This window comes from Marmota marmota, unplaced genomic scaffold (genome assembly GCF_001458135.2).
Source record: "Marmota marmota marmota unplaced genomic scaffold, marMar, whole genome shotgun sequence".
Classification (NCBI taxonomy): Eukaryota; Metazoa; Chordata; class Mammalia; order Rodentia; family Sciuridae; genus Marmota; species Marmota marmota.
This window is the reverse complement of record NW_025999991.1, coordinates 7,156,742-7,166,101: the sequence shown is the minus strand read 5'-3', so window position 1 is coordinate 7,166,101 and position 9,360 is coordinate 7,156,742. Positions and strand designations below refer to the sequence as shown.

The 9,360-nt window shown below is 39.6% G+C and overlaps 1 protein-coding gene across 2 annotated transcripts in view; it reads left to right on the top strand.

The window, feature by feature from the left end:
- Fbxo15 (F-box protein 15) overlaps window positions 1-9,360 on the top strand; it is a 72,033-nt gene that overhangs the window by 1,364 nt on the left and 61,309 nt on the right. Inside the window, exons 1-2 of one of the 2 annotated variants that reach the window (XM_048806650.1) lie at window positions 7-12; window positions 5,911-6,018. The gene's annotated coding sequence lies outside the window, so the exon portion shown is untranslated. Of the gene's footprint in view, window positions 1-6; window positions 13-5,910; window positions 6,019-9,360 lie in introns of those variants that run through there. The other variant, XM_015499563.2, reaches the window with a different exon arrangement.

Genomic DNA, 9,360 nt, shown 5'->3' with positions numbered 1-9,360 from the left:
CACCGGGTTCAGGTGACAGTGGGGTCCGCTGGCGTGTCTAACCCACCCGGGAACCCTTGGCGGACGTCCCCGCCGGCTGCTCTGGAGCGAGTGCTTTTATTGGTCGGACGTCGCCACGTGACTGGTGGCGCGCTTTTTTTTTTTAAAACGCGGGAAAGGGTGCAGGACGGTAGAAAGGTCCCCTCACCCTGGAAAAATGGGTTTCCTACTGTTTGGTACTTCCCGAGAGGAGCCCAGCGCCGCCCGCGCGGCAGGCCGCCGGTGTCTGCAGGAGTCTGGGGGCGGGAATCACCCCTTGCCCTAGGTGTGGGCCAGGAGGGGCAACCCCCCGGACCTCCCCGGGGCCGACCTGCTGGCGGCTGGGCGCCGTCGCTCCCCGGCACGGTCCTCTGGTGGAGGCTGGTCCGGGAGGCGCTGCGCCGCCGCCGCCGCGGGCCAGGTCGCCAGTTCCACACAGGACCCGAGTGCCTGCGAGCTGCAGAGGCTCCGCTCTGCATCCCCGTTTCCTCGCAGCTGTGTCTGGCCCTGTCCCCGTTATTCTGAGGAGGAATAATGCTAAGATCGTACGTTCTTGAGGATTCCCTGTTCCCAAGGCTGTTGGGCTACGAAGAGAAAGGCCAATTGCCTTGAAGCCTTCGATGTCACCTCAAGTTTTCTTTTCCCCCTCCCCTGACTGGAGGAGTGCATCTGTCCTCCCTGGTCTCTGAAGCACAGCCCCGTTCTTCAGTGCCACGACAGCAGTTCTTGTGTGAAAGGCACAACCCTGTGGCAAACCGAAGGTCACAGTGCTTGCAAAAATTATTACGCAGAACAGAAAAACTGGCTTTTAAGTAGGAAACTTAAGCTTTAAGTCAGTTTGCCTCACTTATTAAAATTAGTTTTTATGTAGTGCTCTGTTGGGGGAAGCAGAATGACTTTTTCATGACGAATCTTTTCTTTGTAAGTTGAGTGAACTTCCTGGTGGAATGATGTTCACTACAGTGCCAGTCATCATGCCTGGCATGGGAAACTGCTTTTCGGCCTGTGGTTTGAACGGGTATAGACGCTACTTGGTAAACGGTGACTTCCATTTACCGGATTCGGCTGGAGGGCGGCGCCTCCCGCTCCCAGCCTGGCCCTCCGGCCACCCACCATGCAGAGAGGCCTCCCTGGGTCCCCAAGCCTAAGAGAGGCGGTGGCAGGGCAGGGTCCTGTGTGGAACTGCTAAAAATAGAATAACTCTGGTTTGAGGAGCTACTTTTTAAAAGTGCATTATAGTTTAACACAGTTGTGGAGTTCATTTTGACATATGAATGGCATTTAATAAAATTTTGTGCTGTTTATATCCCCAGTACCACCCCCTTATATGTCTTCTCCCTCCTGATCCCCTACCTCTATTCTGTTGGTCTTCCTTCTATTTATTTTTTAACCCGTGCATTACAGTTATACATAAAGTGGAATTCATGATGATATACTCATAGATGCATATAGAATACTTTGTTTCTTTCCGCAGTTCTTGCCCTTTTCCAACTCTCCTCCCTCAGTCCCCTTCCTCTACTCCACTGTTCTGCTTTCTGTTTTCATGAGGTCCCCCTTTTTAATTCCTTATTTCTCTTTATATTTGCATATCAGAAAAAACATTCAACCCTTAGTTTTCTCAGTCTTATTTCACTTAGCATGATGTTTTTACAGTTCCATCTATTTACCAGCAAATGGCACAATTTCATTCTTTTCTATGGCTGAGTAGAACCCCGTTGTGTATTCATACCTCATTTTCCATACACATTCTTCTATTGATGGGCACCTAGGCTGGTTCCATAACTTGTCTATTGTAAATTGTGCTGCTATAAACATTGGTATGTATGTATTCCTATAGTATGCTAATTTCAGTTCTTTTGGGTAAATGACAAGGAGTGGATAGCTGCATCAACAAAGCATTACTTTTAATGTCTTATTGTGGAAAACTGATGTGAATAAGCATTTATTAAGTGCTATTTTAATAGTCTACATATAACTGTCACCTGTAAGAAATATAGCAGCACATGTATCAAGTTGGCTCAGTTTTTATCTACCCTAATTGATTTGATTTACTAGATACTAAAAAGAAGGCAGAGAAATTAGATTTTTAAAATATTAAACTTATTCAAAGTTATCAGGCAAAAATTTGTCACTTGAAAAAAAAGTGTTTTAAACCAAATATGCTCCAGTAAGTATATCAGACATAGATCTTTTAAAAAATTATTTATTTATCTAATTTGCTATGCATGATGGCAGACTGTAGCTCATTTCAAACTACACATATAGAGTACAGTTTTTCAAGTCACTGATTGTATACAAAGTATTTTCACACCACTTGTGTCTTCAGACTTAGATCTCAGGAGAACATGCATACAAGTTAACTTATATGCTAATTGTATGGCCTTTAACAATGTACAGTTGGTTTTAGGAAGAATAGAAATCTGCTTTCAACAGTGTCAAAATTTAAAATCTTATCAAACATGGAAAAAGACCTCTGAAGGGAAAAATAGCAGGCTGGGTCTTGGGGCTCCCTGCCCTAGCTTGGGACTTTGAACAAGTCTCTTTAATTGCCTAATTAGAGCCTTTGTCTTCTGTGAAATGATGGACTCCATGAGATGTATTTTAATTGTGAGAAAAACAAAACAGAAAAAAAGATTTTAGCATTTTTAAAGTGTTAAAATATGTTTGTGAAAAAACAGTTTTCACTTTCAATTAAATGAAATAGGATGAAATAAGTTTTAAAGCACTTAGCACATTACTTTGTGAGTATCCACCTAAGAAGTATTGGTAGAATTGTACTTACTAAATGAACCCTGTTAAATGTTTAGTCAAAGATAGAGGCATATCCATTTGCTACTGGTTTAGGGATTCAGACTAGGGAAAAGCCTTTGGTACTTTTTGTTGTTGTTGTTTTTTAAATAACTAGGACCAAACAGGATTTGCCTGCTTGATCACTATTTGAAACTATCTTTGGGAGAATTACAGCTTGAATTTGAGAAATCCACGAAGATTATTTTATTTACATTATAGGTTATGTAAATATTAATTTACATAACAGGTGACTTTATTCAGTTCTTGAAAATTTCTGCAGCAGGCTTTCATAAGTTCTGGACATTTGAGTTAACTTTCTCAGGAAGAACTCACTGGATAGAGCCGGTGTGTGTTCTTTGACACAGCTGAGCCCCATCTCTCTGTGCTTCTCAAATGGATAGGTGCCACTGGGTAAGGGACACATAGTCACTCTTTCTGATGTCTAAAATTAACACAGAAATTTTGGAAAATTATTACATAATTTAAGTGGTAATTTTTGTAAGAAAAAGGAAGATAAATTATCTAGGAGCATGCATTATTTGTGTGTGTATATATATGCACATATATAGATATATATACACATATATGTACACATTTATGTGTGTGTATATCCATATATGTGTATATGTGTACATATATATATATGTGTGTGTGTGTGTGTGTGTGTGTGTTAATACCTTGTCTCTATTCAGATCTGGTTTCAATTTCTTTGGGGGCACTTGCCAGGATGCCTCAGAGAACCACTGTTTCATTCTGAAGGATTGTGCTGCCAAACTGTGACTTCTAGCAGCTATGTGCATGAGATCTCAGTTTTGAAATTGAAGCAACAACTACTCCTAAAATTTATTACATACTCAGTATATTAAAAAAATGAGAAAAATAAATGGAGTTTTGCCTCTTAAGTCTTCCAGTCCCCACTTGAAAATCACCACCATTATTAAACCTTCTAATCCTATGAATCATATATATATATATGTAATATACATATGTATACATATTCACACACATGTATATATGCATGTGTGTGTAATACCTTTTCTCTCTATTCAGATCTTTCCTTTGTATGCATGTGCTTACTCTTAGAGAAATAGGAAAGTTCGTTTATGTAGTGTATTCTGATATGACCTGACTTTTCAATTACTATGTCATTAATTTAATATATTTATTAAGTGCTATTTGCATACCAGATGCATGTGGGTGCTGAAGAATTAGCACTGAACAAAGCTCATACATGTTCTTACCTATATGGAGCTTACATCCCAATGATAATAAATAAGACAGAATACTAAAATGCATAGTATTGGTGACATATGCTAAGGAATAAATTAGTAGGGAAATAACATAAAGGGTATGTGTTTAGGGTCTGGATGCAGTTTTAGGAGGCATGGCCAAGGAAGGTCTTGGTGAGATAGTGACATTTGTAAGTGCCTAAAGAAGGTGAGGGAGCAAGCTAAGCAGACTCCTGAAAGACATTGTGTACTATTTGTACAGCAAGCACTTCACCTTTGTTGGGACTGCATCTTCATTGTCTGCACAAGGTAAACAGCATGGCAGCCATACAACCTAACCAATACTATGCTATTTCCATCTTTTTATCCAGTGAAGACAGCTTTGAGGTGAATATTCTCATGGGAGCTATCTGGGCATGTTTTCTTTATGTAGGGTATATAGGTCCTGCTTGTTTCTATAGAGGAAAAGCTATCCAGGGAAGAGAAGCTCATTCTTCAACTGCTCAGGTACATGCAGTGGTGCCTGCTGATCACAGCAGATGTGTGCTGTTGGGTAACATAGTGCTCATTGCCATGTGGACATCATGGTGTGCTACCTTGGTGGTAGGACTCAACCTACACTGTCACTTGGCTTGTCAGCTGACACCTTGGACCAGGGACCCTTTTATTACCTGTGGCTCCTAAGAGCAGGGTGTACTTGAAGTGGAAAATTATCCTTTGTTAAGATCTATTTTAAGTGGATTTCATACTTCAGCTCCAGAGGGTTAATTAGCCTTCCTTTGAAGTGCTTTGGGCACCTCATTTTGGTCCCCAATTATTGCTTACTTCCTATTTGAGTGTTAGTCCAAATATGCCTGGGGAATCAGTGTGGTACAGAAACTGAGGGTTATTAAACTCTCTGTAAGTAAAGTACATGTTCTAAAGTAATGGCAGTGAACTGAGCATGTGGGTAGTATACTCTAGATTTTAGTTGCTTCTTGAATGACATGCTGGGTGGGAGATGGGTCAGTAACTGATGTGTGTGTGTTGTACATTGCTTCAAGAGGCAGATTCCAAATCTTTACAAGAGAATTAGCATCTTAAGGATCCTGCCTAGAAATCTGAGCTCTATGACTCTTCTAGGATGTTTCATATCCCCTTAAACTGCTATCAATCATTGCTAGTTTTGAGGCTTGATCATGATAAGGACTAATTGTGTAAAGTGTTATATCTTATTTCATAAAATGTAAAAACTTTAATTTAGATACTCGATAAAATAAAAAAAGAGGCCAAATAAAATATATTTCATTGAATGTGAGATGTTAAATGTGAGAGTACTGTGGATGAGTATTTGGTATTTCTGTGGCCAAGACTGCCAAAGCTACAGAGTTGGAACTGGTCGTAATCTCCCCAAAGATAAGCAAAGTTGTAGCTTGTGTTGAGAGTTCTAAAGTTCTTAAAAATCTCAAGCTCTTGATGCTATCTTTATTATGTTTCTTTTGTATTATCATAACTGGCCAGTCAGTACATTTTTCCTTTTCCTTCTTGTGTCCATTGAATACATTTCATAGCACTTCTTTGACAAGCTGACAATTTGTAATGAGAGCAGGTATTAAATCTTTGATTGAAAACACATCAGAGTAAGTCCAGGCTTCAGATCTACTCACCAGGACACATGCCACAGGACCTTCTTTCTTTGCCCTCCCTTTTTTCCTTCATTTCTTCTTCCCCTCCTTCCTGTCTTCCCATGCTTTCTTTATAGAGCTGTGCAGAGATGAAGTTTCACAGTGAGACATCTTTGGAGTTTATGAATTCTTTAGAATTTTATAGAGAGAAACAGAAAACTCACCTCATTTGGCAGTCATGTAATTTGAATCCCCACTTTTCCTTTCAGAAAGGGGCCTGGTGTCAAATCCTCTGCGGGCCACACTGCTGTGAAGCAATATGCCAGACGTGGCCAGCACAGTGAGAAATCTTCTAACTGTTCTATATCTCTGGATAGGTAAGTAGCTGGAGTAGCTGACCACTGTTTTGGGGGCTCTAGATGGAGATTTTAGAGAAAGTCATAGTGCTGTATATACCAGGTTGCTATTTTGAGCTCTCTAAGAATAGGATTGTGTAGGAAGAATGTACAACAGAGAATTTGATACGAGTCACGAGCCTGTCACCATTATTCTTATTAGACTACTTTTATGAAACTAAGCTTATAAAAGTGACACATAAATTGAATTTTCCTTTTATTAAAATGTTCTATAAAATTATTCTCTTTTCAATTGATAAAGACCATTGAAAGAAGAGAAAGAAGATTAAAATGCATTCTCCTAAAATCTTAGAAGTTCTCTGTATTTCTTAGCTACCAGTATTTTGGGACCCCATTTTCTATGACAAGATTCCATACTGTGACCCTCATTATGAAGACCCATAGAATTTTGTAAAAATAGTTATTTGTAATTGATAAGATGTCTATAGATTTGCACTGTAGTAACATTATCTGTATGCTAAACATTGTGTGGAGCTCTGAAAATTTGGTGTTATTATAGAGAGACATTTTACATTGGAGGAAGTAAGGTCCACATAGTCCTGTGTTGCAAAACTGTGATTCAAACATAAGTTTCCTGTGTTCAAATTCTGGGCATTTAATAATATATCATGACTAGTTCAGCTAATAGTGTCCATATTTTTATATACACATTTTATTGTGAATATTTTAGTATGGTTTTACAAAGAAAAGCCAAAAAGATAATTAATGACATCAATTTAGTTTAGAACCCTTTATTCTGGGAATACAATCTGGCTACAATAATCAGAGATGGAAATAGAGCAAATATTTGTTAGTTTGGTTAATCTGTCTAGGTATTTGAGGACCTACTCTGTCTGGGGTGCTGTGCTCACTTTTGGAGACAAATAGCCACTCAATTCCCATGAAGCTGATAGTCTAATGGGGGAGACAGATTTTTAAAATGTAAATTATTATAAATTGGGATACATTCTATCCAAGAAACAAATAGATTCCATAGTGCAGAATAGTGGCGTAGAATGGTAAAGAAAGACTTCCCTGAGGGGGTAGCATAGAAAGTGAGGGCTGAGAACAGACTCAGGAGCCTGGAGAAGAGGACCCAGAGGTATGGAGGTGGTGGTGCTGCTCCAGGTGCTGCTGGAACAGTGGTGGTAGCACGTGAAGCCAGGCTTCCATCATAGTATGGCATGGCGTCATTTAACTTTTTTGGTATCTTGTTTGCTTTTTTGCCTCTCTCCTTTTGAAGGAGGGAAAGTGGAGATACATGCAAATTTGTGATAATATTTAGATGTGATTGGTATCACTCATTTTCGAATGATAAGTCACTGTGAGGGGAAAATTGACATCAGATAGGAGCTTGAACCTGTCGGCGGCTTGAGCAGATGTATAAATGAAGGTGCTGCTGACTCATATGGGTGGGGGCAGAAGAAGGTCAGTGGTGACAGAAGAGGATGCCAGGAGACAGTGGGCATGAGTCTTCTTCAGGGTGAGGTCAGCAGGAGTTTGTTCTACTGGAGACTGTGGGGTGTCCTGGGGAGAGAGTGGAGAAAGAAGCAAATGTGGCGTAAGATGAGCTGGGAAGACTGGGGCATTGAGAAGCACCCAGGGAGCTAGGGGAAGACCTGCGAGGGCCAAGAAATCCAAGAGGGGTGTTGCGTGAACCAGGAGAGGAGATTGCTGAAAAGCCAGGAATGGTCCTGTATCTGCTGTGGGGGGAGGGAAAGTGGGTGGACTGTGGCAACTTTGAACTGTTTCAGGTCAGCAGAAGGAAATGGCTGGACACCATTTTTAAAAATGTTTTTTGAATGTTTTATTTCACACTGAAATGTATAAAAGAATGTGGGAGGCACGAAGTGGGGGCAGCAGGTGTGACAAGTTGTTTTCTTCTGTTCTTTCCTAGAAGCTTGGCTGTGTGTGGGGGTCTTAGAGATTGTGTGGTAGCTGGAGGGAGACATGAGGGAAGAGGATAATGTTATGATGAGATATTTGGAGCAGTGTTTTCAGAGAAAAGCGGGGCATGAATGGAAAGCTGGGGTTCTTGAGGATGAGTAGGGACTCAGAGCACAGGTGGTTTGATAGGAGGAAATGAGTATCCTCACGGGGGCAGAGAGGTGTAGAGATTATAGATGCAAAAGTATTGGAGTGGATCACAGTAAGAAATAGGGACAAAGTTATGTTCAAGTTTGAATTCCCTTAGTTCTGAAATGAGCAATCACAAATGAACTCAATGTTTCTCAGGGAAGCCTGTTGGCCTAAAGCAGTTTCCTTGCTTTAAACTTCTTTGTCCTTCTTGCCTTCCTCTGTCACTTTTCTTCCCCAAGTCCCCTATCTTTTTCTTCTCCCTCAATAACTATGTAAAACTGCAAATGTGAAAAAATTAAAACCCAAAAGAAAATAACCCAATATGGGTGTAACCATTGGTGCTTTCATCTTGGAGGAAACTTTAGGAACAATAATTAAGAATACTTTAATCTTAGCCATTTTAACTATAAAGCGAGGTTTTCCCCTTGTGCCAGAATTGCAAAGAAAGGATCCCTTTTTTGGATGTTAGTTTGGTGGTAGGAAGGTAAAATCCTGTCTGATGTTTAACTTGAGTGGGATTTCATTCTAGTTAAATGATTCTTACTACATATTTTTCTGAAATGACTTTAAGCCCGACTTTAACTTTTTTTAAATTACCCTGATTTAAAAAAATAATAGGTATGAATTCTTATGAAATAATTAAAATATAAAAACTATATACAGTAGATAACCTGAATGGTCACAAAAACATATTTTCTTGTAACTTTGTTATCTGTAGCATTAGAGACCCTTTATCATTGAAAGTGTTAAATTTAATGGCTCAAAACATAAGGGAATTCATTTGAAAAGAGGCATTTATTTTATTTATTTATTTATTTATTTATTTATTTATTTATTTTTTTAATTGGTTGTTCAAAACATTACAAAGCTCATGACATATCATCTTCCATACATTTGATTCAAGTGGGTTATGAACTCCCATTTTTTACCCCAAATACAAGTTACAGAATCACATCGGTTACACATCCACATTTTTACATAATACCATATTAATGACTGTTGTATTCTGCTACCTTTCCTATCCCCTACTATCCCCCCTCCCCTTCCCTCTCATCTTCCCTCTCTACCCCATCTGCTGTTGTTTAATTCTCTCCCTTGTTTTTTTTTTCCCCTTTCCCCTCACAAACTCTTATATGTAATTTTGTGTAACAATGAGGGTCTCCTTCCATTTCCATAGTTTCCCTTCTCTCTCCCTTTCTCTCCCCCCACTCGTCTCTGTTTAATGTTAATCTTTTCCTCATGCTC